The sequence below is a fragment of the Callorhinus ursinus genome, unplaced genomic scaffold (genome assembly GCF_003265705.2).
Source record: "Callorhinus ursinus isolate GAN/ISIS: 27379988/994484 unplaced genomic scaffold, GSC_fseal_2.0 scaffold2, whole genome shotgun sequence".
Taxonomy (NCBI): Eukaryota; Metazoa; Chordata; class Mammalia; order Carnivora; family Otariidae; genus Callorhinus; species Callorhinus ursinus.
In genome coordinates, this window is record NW_027397064.1 from 6,431,237 (window position 1) to 6,441,013 (window position 9,777).

Sequence of the window (9,777 nt, forward strand, 5' to 3'; positions counted from 1 at the left end):
CGGTCTGGACCAGCAGTGTCCCCCTCTATTCTCGTGGTGCATTCACTTACTCAGATCTCAGCTCAAATGCCAACTCCTCAGCCAGGCCCTCCCTGACCATCTTCTCTGGGATACCTTCCCACTTGACTGCCCCCACGCACTGGTTACTCTCTTACCCTGCTTTGTTTTGCTTCCCACATTTATATTACGTGCCTCTTTGTTTAGTGCCTGCCTTCCCCACTGAAATGTAAATTCCACAGGGGCAGGATTTTGTCTTGTTTACACTGCAAGTCCAGCGTCTAGACTCTAAAACACGATAAGTGCTCAATAAATATTTGTCAAATGAATAAATCATCATGTTTACAGCCAAATCCTGGGTAACTGCTCAGTAACAAGCAAGTTTAAAAAACATGTAAGTTAATGGAAGTGACTTTTAGCCAGTTCGGAAAATGCAGTCTGTCTTTTAAAATGTACTCCCTATACAAACTACAATGAAATATCACCTCACACCTGTCAGAATGGAGAGAATCAACAACACAAGAAACAACAGGTGTTGGCGAGGATGTGGAGAAAAAGACACCCTCGTGCACCATTGGTGGGAATGCACACTGGTGCAGCCACTGTGGAGAACAGTATGGAGGGTCCTCCAAAAATTAAAACTAGAACTACCCTACGATCCAGTAATCACACGACTGGGTATTTACTCCCAAAATACAAAAACACTAATTAAAAGGGATACACACACCCCTATGTTTATTGCAGCATTATTTACAATAGCCAAATTATGGAAGCAAGTGTCCATCGATTGAAGAACAGGTGAAGAAGATGTGGCATGTATTTACAATGGAATATTACTCAGCCATAAGAAAGAATGAAGTCTTGCCATTTGCAACATGGATGGAGCTAGAGAGTATCGTGCTGAGCGAAATCAGTCAGTCAGAGAAAGACAAACACCATATGATTTCACTCATATGTGGAATTTAAGAAACAAAAAAAAAAGGAAAGGGAAAAAATAAGAGAGAGAGAGAAAAATCAAGAAATGGACTTTTTTCTTTTCTTTTTTTTTTTTAAAGATTTTATTTATTTATTCATGAGAGACAGAGAGAGAGAGAGAGGCAGAGGGAGAAGCAGGCTCCCAAGGAGCAGGGAGCCCGATGCGGGGCTCGATCCCAGGACCCTGGGATCATGACCTGAGCCGAAGGCAGATGCTTAACCATCTGAGCCACCCCGGCGCCCAATGGACTTTTTTTCTTAAGATTTATTTATTTATTATTTGAGAGAGAGAGAGAGTGCGAGCGAGCAAGCAGGGCAGGGGCAGAGAGAGAAGGCGAGAGAGAATCTCAAGCAGGCTCCACGTTCAGCACAGAGCCCAACACGGGGTTCGATCTCATAACCCGAGATCATGACCTGAGCCAAAATCAAGAGTCCGACACTTAACTGACTGAGCCACCCAGACAGCTTCTATGGGATCCCTGTGCTTCTATGGGAAGCTCTCAAGAAGGCCCTCAGGGCACCACCAAGAGAACCTTCCCTGCCTGAAGTGCGCTGTTCTGAAGGCAAATTCAAAGGCCCTTTGGTGCTAAAGCCGAAACCAAACACTGTGTTTTGGGGGGGGGGGGGGGGGGGGGGGGGAGGGAGAAGCAAATAAATGGATCTGTTAGGTTTCATTTTTTTAAAAAATCAATGGGATGGTGGCTACATTTGTCAAAATTCATCGAGCTATCAACACTTCCAATGAGTACACTTATATGTAAACGGCACCTCGCACAATTGATTGGAAAATAACCAAAAAAAGAGGAAACCAGAGGGCGGGGAGAGAAGCGTCCCTGGTGATAGCCAGGCTCTCAGCCCAGGGCACCTGCCCCTGGAGGCAGGAAGTAGGGGCCTGCAGGAGAAGCGGAAGGAGGGGACGGGCCACAGCGAAGCTGTATCCTGCTTTTTATAGAATATAAGCTTTTACTAGGAGGTAACCTTTGCTGCTCACCCCAATGCTTTCGCATTTCTGTGTGTTCCAAACAAAACAAGCACTATCAAAGGAGCCCCACCACCACCCAAACACACTGGGTCCTCAGTTAAGCAAGGATAGAACGACAGTACAATTTGGTCCAAACATGGTGACATTTAAGGTTAGCCAGCAATTGCCAACATAGTGACAGTCGTTCTTTACTCAAAAAAAGAAAGAAAGTCTGGCTTGGCCTTAATATCCTGAATATCCTTGCTAGTCTTTGGGAAACTAAAAGCTGTCAAGGGGGAACCACAGCCCACTGGTGCCCTCTGGTGGTAAAGCGGCAGGACTGCATGGGCTTGCAAAAGTCACAGGGAGCGATTCCCAGACTAGAGCTCAAGAGGTCAGCTGAAAGGGTGCACCCACCCAACTCTCAATTTCTAATGTGCAAAGTCCCAGGTGGGGCCTGAGAATATGCATTTCTAACCAGTTCCCAGGTGCCACTGCCTCTGGCACTGCCGTTCCTGGGGCCACACTGAGAATCACCAGTTTAGGTTGGTCTATCCCAACACCTTGCGTCTATCATACTCAACTGCATGCTAGGAAATTAACTAAACCCAGCATTTTCCTACATCTCAACAACAGTTTATGGGTGACTTTTTTGTTGGTTTTCCCCAATTTTTGCAATAAGGTTATAGCTTCTGGGTTTGTTTTTAGCAAAACGAAAAAGACCTAAAACACATCGGTCTTGTCGGAGAAGGGTTACTGCAATGTCCTTTCAAGAGACAGGCACAGACACTTTTGCGAAGCTGGACTGGGCACTTCAGAGCTTGGGCCCTTCTTTGTCTTTTTAATCGCCTTCCATCAAAGGCCCCACCGGGACGGTTGTGCCCCCAACCTGCAGTGCTGGCTTCCCCAACGTAGGCTGGATCCCTGGGGCAGCTGCTCATCCTTCCAGGCCGGGGCTCTCACCCTCTGCCTGGGGGCTCCAGACCCCACTTCTCTTGCCGCCCTAGGCCCTTGCTCTCAGCTTCTCCCCCTGCTCCTCCAAGAGCTCTGAGACCTGGGTTCACCCCTGCCCTGCTTCTCCGCTGATGGGTCAGCTTTGGGGCTGCAGGTGAAGAGACTCTCAGCTCCCACTGGCTTTGCAGAGAGGAGCCCTCAGGGACTGGCGGGGGGAAAACGGGCTGTGGGGGCAGGGGTGGGACCTAGAATCAGCATTGCCAAGGCCACAGGGACTTTCTCGGCATCAAGTCTCTGTTTCTCTCTAAGGGTCAGCCACTTCCTCTCAGGCCTGCTAGAACCAAGAGCTTGGCAGTTCCCACACCTCTCACCTCCCCACATTACCATCAGAGAGGAACTGGGGGCTGGGAGGGGGGCGCAAAATCCCAAGGATGGACCCCAGGTGGCCTAGCTGGGGTCAAGGACCCACCTCAGGCCAACTGTCTGTGGCCAGAGTTCAGGGGTCTTGTGATGGGCACCCCATCCCTACAAGGACCACTTGGACTTGGTTGGCTTGGGGCAGAATTCACCTTCCAAAGGAAGCTGCACAAAGTGAGTGTCCCAGCAGCTGGGTGGGCTGGGGTACAATTCTCCTTGCTTCCCAGGGCTGGAGCTTGCCATTGCCAGGCTGCCTCGGTGGCTGGCTCTCCTCTGGCTGCAGCAGACATAAGCCATCTGGGCTCTGCGCAAGGCACCTGCCCCTTCCTGCAGCGGGTGGGGGCACGAGAGGAGGGGCAGTGCCTACTGGTGAGTGCTCCACACCACATGACCAGAGGGAAGGTGCTAGTGGAGAGGGGACTATCCCCCCCGGAGGATGGAACTACTGGAGGGCCTCAAGGTGGCCGAATGACTGAACTGCCTCCAATCCCCCCCGCCCCCCCGCTTCCTCACCAGGGGGCCACGGACATTCTCTCCCCTTCCACTGAGACTGGGGAGGTGAGGGAACTCCTGCTCTGGCAGATGCCCAGGAAGTGGGCCTCTTGCTGCTGAGGGCTGGGCCCTGACCAGGGCAGAGAAGACCTTTGGGCCTACAGGTGGCTAGTCCATAAAGGTGCATGCACCTGCTGGGGGCCCTGCTTCAGCTGCATCAGCCCCAGACTGACACCCTGTTCTCAATCCCGGAAGTGAGCTTTCCCTTCCAGAAGCTTGGAAGTTCCGGCCTCTTCCCCAGACAGGAGTCTGCCAGGCAGCCCTGCCCATGTGGCCCAGCAACCTCAACCAGCCGAAAGCCTCCCTATGCACATGGTTCTCGCCCATAGATACCTGCAGGGGCCCAGTGACCCGCGAGACAACCCCCAGGGCACTGGAGAGCACGTCAAGAGGCCAGGGCTGAACTTGCCTACGGCCCACGAGCTCCTCATGGGTCCTGGAAAACCTACATTCTCCCCTCAGGTCAGCTTGGGCCCCCACTAGGTCTGGCCCTGCCTGCCCCCAGGTCCCGGGATAACTCTGAGCTCTGCTGGGAAGAGCTCCAGACTTGCCTCAGTGAAATTACTCACAGGCCCTCACCAAGATCTGTGTCTCAAAAGCAACTGGCTGCTTTTGGAGATGGGTGGTGTGGTTATAGACAGTCCCAGCCTCTCCCATCATTTCTAGATTAGCTCCGTGCCTGCCATGTATGGGAGCAGAATAATGACCCCCTTCAAGAAGTCCACATCCTAGGGGCACCTGGGTGGCTCAGTTGTTGGGCGTCTGCCTTTGGCTCAGGTTATGCGGGATCGAGCCCCGCATCGGGCTCCCTGCTCGGCGGGAAGCCTGCTCCTCCCTCTCCTACTCCCCCTGCTTGTGTTCCCTCTCTCGCTGTGTCTCTCTCTCTCTGTCAAATACATAAATATGTAAAAAAAAAAAAAAAATCTTAAAAAAAAAAAAAGTCCGTATCCTAATTCCAGAACCTATGAATATGTCCCCTTCCCGGGCAAAAGGGACTTTGCAGATGTGATCACATCTTAAGGGTACAGACCTTGAGATGGGGAAACGATTCTGGATTATATGGTGGGCCCAATGTCAACACAAGGGTCCTTAAGAATGGAGGAGGGAGGCAGATGAGTCCCTCTGAGGGAGGTGGGACTACAGGGGAAAGGCACAGAGGGGCGCCTGGGGGCTCAGTCGGTTAAGTGTCTGACTCTTGATCTCAGCTCAGGTCTTGAACTCAGGGTTGTGAGTTTGAGCCCTACACTGGGCTCCAAGCTGGGTGTGGAGCCTACTTTAAAAAAAAAAAAAAAAAAAGAAGGAGGAGGAGGAGAAAGGCACAGAGAGGCACGCTGCGGGCTTTGAAGGTGGAAGAAGGGGCCATGAATCAAAGAAAATGTGGGCACTTCTAGAAGCTGGAAAAGTCAGGAAACAGATTTTCCCCTGAAGCCTCCAGACTGGAATGCTGCCCTGCCAACACTTTGATTCGAGCCCAGTGAGCCCCATGTTGGACTTCTAACCTACACATCGGCGTGATAGATGTGTGTGGTTTTAAGCCACAAAGTTTCGGTAACTCGTCACAGCGGCAATAGAAAACTAATATGCCGTGACAGCCTGGCTAGTCGAGAGAGAAAACTTCAGAGCTGCCACAGGATTTTGAAAATTTTCTAACAGCTTTATTGAGTTGAGATATAATTCACCTATCATGCAATTCTCCATTTAAAGGACCCAATTCACCATAGAATTTTAAGGGTTTTTTACAACCTCAACCTCTGGGGAAAAACCACCATTAACCAACTCCAAGTACATCTCCGGAGGCTTATGTAAAATAGTTTGCATCTTATCGGGGGTTCTTAAACGACTGATACCAAGGAACTCACCCTTGTCCAGTTGTGCTTCCTGACTCCGAGGTTCAACCTTAGGTGAAAGGAAGTGAATTTGGTCTTGGCTTAACAGTTGTGGGCGGAAGTCCTCTTGGGAGAGGGGCTGTCTTTGCGCAGAAAAACACCTCCACGTGTTGGGGGAAAGGCGAGCTCGGGGAACGTGGAAGGTGACAGCTGTCGGTCATCAGAGCTGGCTGAGTTGTTCCCTCTGAGAGGAGGAGCGGGAGGATGGAGAGAGGGGGGACAGAGAAGCTGGGGGGGGGACGGGCACGGTGGCTCAGGCCGGAGGGTCGTCGGTGCCAACAAAGGAGGAAGAGGGGCAGTGACACAAGCAGCATCCAAGGATCCGTTTGAAGTCGTTCTTGCTGAGAATGTAAATCCTCCTCCTCGTGGGTGGGCTTTGGGGGGCTGGGGGGTAAGGAAAGGCCTGAGCTGCACACCTCAACCCGGCGTGCAGAGCAGGGTCCACACTCAGCAGTGGCCTGGGGAAAGCAGGTCGTGTTAGACGTGGCAGACGTCTAGTGCATGACTCCTTGGGGCGTGGAACGGACCCCAAGCCGCGCGTTCATCAAGTCCGAGGGGCCAGGAGACAGCCCCACCCCACCCCCCCGCCGACGCGCACACGCCAAGCTCGTGCGTACTTGCACACCGGCGCAGAACGCTTTGTCACATTCTTGCTGTGTCACCCAGCTTTTTGCCTTACTTGAGCCAGTAATTAGTGTGCGTTTCAAAAAATGTTTTCTATCACTAAGTAACTAGCGTCCTCCTGGCTTCCTTCCGTGCCCCCAGACTGCAAACAGAGGTTGGGGTCCCCGGCCCCTAGTATATATTTTCCTCCGTGTGATCCCCGAGACCCTCCAGTGCCAGGGTATGCTCTGGGAGCTTGCAGAGCACCGCGCCCTGCAGCAGCCCGCCGGGGGCACGGAGGCCTGGCCCACGGTAAGCCAGGAGTCCAGTCTGCAGCTCTGGCCCGCGCCCCCTGGAGCCGGCAGAGCCCACCCAGGCAGGCAGCGTCCGTCTGGGGCACATTGATGACCACACCCCCGGGGCGAACTGGCCCAGGCCCTCCCCCCGCCCACCCCACCCCACCCCACCCCCGAGTTGTTCTGAGGCCGATCTCCCAGAAGCCCTACAACTAAGGTCCTCTGTTTCCTTCAGGGATTCTCCAAGGGATTGCTCAGATTTTTTTTCTTTTAACCTTTGAAACAAGAGGTTCTGACTGTAGTCCCTTTGCCCAGACCATTGTCACATCCCCTAGCCTGAGATCAGAGTGTTCTTATGTCGTCCTCTCTCCTAAATACAAACTCAGGCCAGGGGCACAGGTGTCTTGTCCTGTGCTTCTAAGGTTAGCAGTGACTGCTGTCAATGAGTTCAAGGAGGCTTTCTGGCAACTTCTTAAGAATAAGGGGAACAAAATATAAACTTAGCCTCTAACAGACCACCCTGACATTCTTAAAATTCTAAGTTTAATTTTCAGGCAAAGATGCTGAACATCCTTGGGTCCTCTAAACTCTGATCTGTGTTTATTAAATTATCCGCCTTTATGCTATTTGGTTCATTCAAAACATTAGCAGCACAGTCATGTATTTTATCCATAAACTAGGACAAACATTATTTTATCATACATTAAAAATAAATTTAGAATCTGAGCTCTACACAGAGAGTGATTTTTGCCCATCATGCTCGTCCCTGCATCCCCAGCATTGAGAAAAGTGCCTGTCACCTAGTGTGCACTCAATACTATTTGTCGAAGGAGTCAATTAACTAATTAACTGATCGGTTTTTACAAATTTTAAAAATACCTGAAAATGTCTTTAGTGTTATAGCTCACAGTGTCCTTGCAATACTAAAGAAGAAATAATGCAGTCATTTTCACCTTCTTTTTAAGATATCTCCTCTATCAATTGTGGCTTCCTTTAAGTGGATTTAATGTCTTATTAAGAAACAAGATTGGAGATCCCTACAGCATTAAATATCTCTTCCCTGAAATGACAGCATAATATATTTGCACTAATAATTCTGAAACTTTTGAACTGATGGAAATTCATTAGAAAAAAGCTAACCAGGGGCACCTGGGTGGCTCAGTTGGTTGGGCGACTGCCTTCGGCTCGGGTCATGATCTCAGGGTCCTGGGATCAAGCCCCGCATCGGGCTCCCTGCTCCGCGGGAAGCCTGCTTCTCCCTCTCCCACTTCCCCTGCTTGTGTTCCCTCTCTCGCTGTCTCTGTCAAATAAATAAAAAAATCTTTAAAAAAAAAAAGAGAGAGAGAGAGAAAAGAAAAAAAGAAAAAAGCTAACCATATTAGCTCTAAGAAAGCCATGATGTAATAAAAATTCAGGGGTGCCCGGTTGGCTCAGTGGGAAGAGCATGCACTCTTGATCTCGGGGTCATGAGTTTGAGCCCCATGTTGGATGTAGAGATTACTTACATAAATTTTTTTTTGATTCCAGAAAACCACAAGTTAACCCCTGATTTTACTACTTACTATCTCTGTGACATCAAGAAAGTTCACGGAACCTAGGACTCCTCATTTGTAAAAATTAATGTAACACCTCACTCTTCTGCTTCAGAGTTGCCATGAAGATCAACACCCGTGAGAGCACATTATAAAACACCACTCAAAACTAAGCCATCCTAAAAAATACTCATGTATGATCATACACACCAAAAATGAATATCTTAATTTTTTTAAAGATTTTATTTATTTATTTGACAGAGAGAGACACAGCAAGAGAGGGAACACAAGCAGGGGGAGTGGGAGAGGGAGAAGCAGGCTTCCCGCGGAGCAGGGACCCCGATGCGGGACTCGATCCCAGGACCTCGGGATCATGACCTGAGCCGAAGGCAGACGCTTAACGACTGAGCCACCAGGTGCCCCAAATATCTTAATTTTCAAAAAGTCAATCAGATAGCTAAACAGGAGTTAATCAGATAGTTAATTATCGTTTGTATTTCCTTGAACCCCACTGCTTATGTTTATTGGCCATTTGGATTTCTACCTCAGTGAATGATTTTTTCTTCCTCTGCCTATTTTTCTCTTGGGCGTTTGCTTACTAACTGATTTTCAGTAACTTTTTATCTAGTTAGCATATTTACTCCTTACCTGTCATGTATGTGGCAATTACTTTTTCCCAGATGATTTTATTTGCCAGATGGACATTTTACATTTTTACGTAGGTCAAGTTTATCAATTTTTTATTTTAGATATAGATAGATGATAGATAGAGGTGTGTGTGTATATATATATGTATAAAGGTATGTAAACATATATGTAAGCATTGGCTTTTGATCAGTGCTTAAAGAGAGCTCTCCAACTTTACGATTATAAAATATTTTACCTATATTTTTCTTCTCTGATCGATTTTTTTTTAGGGAGGAAGGGGGTGTGGGGAGGGGAGAGGGAGAGAGAATCTTAAGCAGCAGGCTCCACCTCACGACCCTGAGATCATGACTTGAGCTGAAATCAAGAGTCAGATGCCTGGGGCGCCTGGGTGACTCAGTCAGTTAAGCGTCTGACTTCAGCTCAGGTTGTGATCTCGGGGTCCTGGGACTGAGCCCCCGTGCCAGGCTCCCCACTCAGCAGGGAGTCTGCTTCTCCCTCTCCCCCTGCCCCTCCCCCTGCTGTGCTCTCTCTCTCTCTCATATAAATAAATAAAATATTTTAAAAAAAAGACACAACCCACTGAGCCACCCAGGTGCCCCGATAGATTTTTATATTTAATTATTTGATCCATCTGTAATTTATTTCAGCATAATATGAACAGTGGGGAATCTAATCATTTTCCCCCAGTGATGAGTCAATTGCCCCGAGGTCATTTATTGGCTAACCTGTACCCTCTAGACTGACCTTAAATGCCATTTTTTTTTTCAGCTACTAAACTCCCACCCAAACTTACGGTCAGATCTGGACTCTGTTCTGTTCTGCTCAGTCTACATATGTCTATGACAGCATGACACAATTTTGATCACCATAGGTTCAATAAAAGGGCCTTTATGGGGGTGAATCTAAGACATCATGCTGAGTGAAAGAAGCTGGGCACAGAAGAGAACATTCTGTAA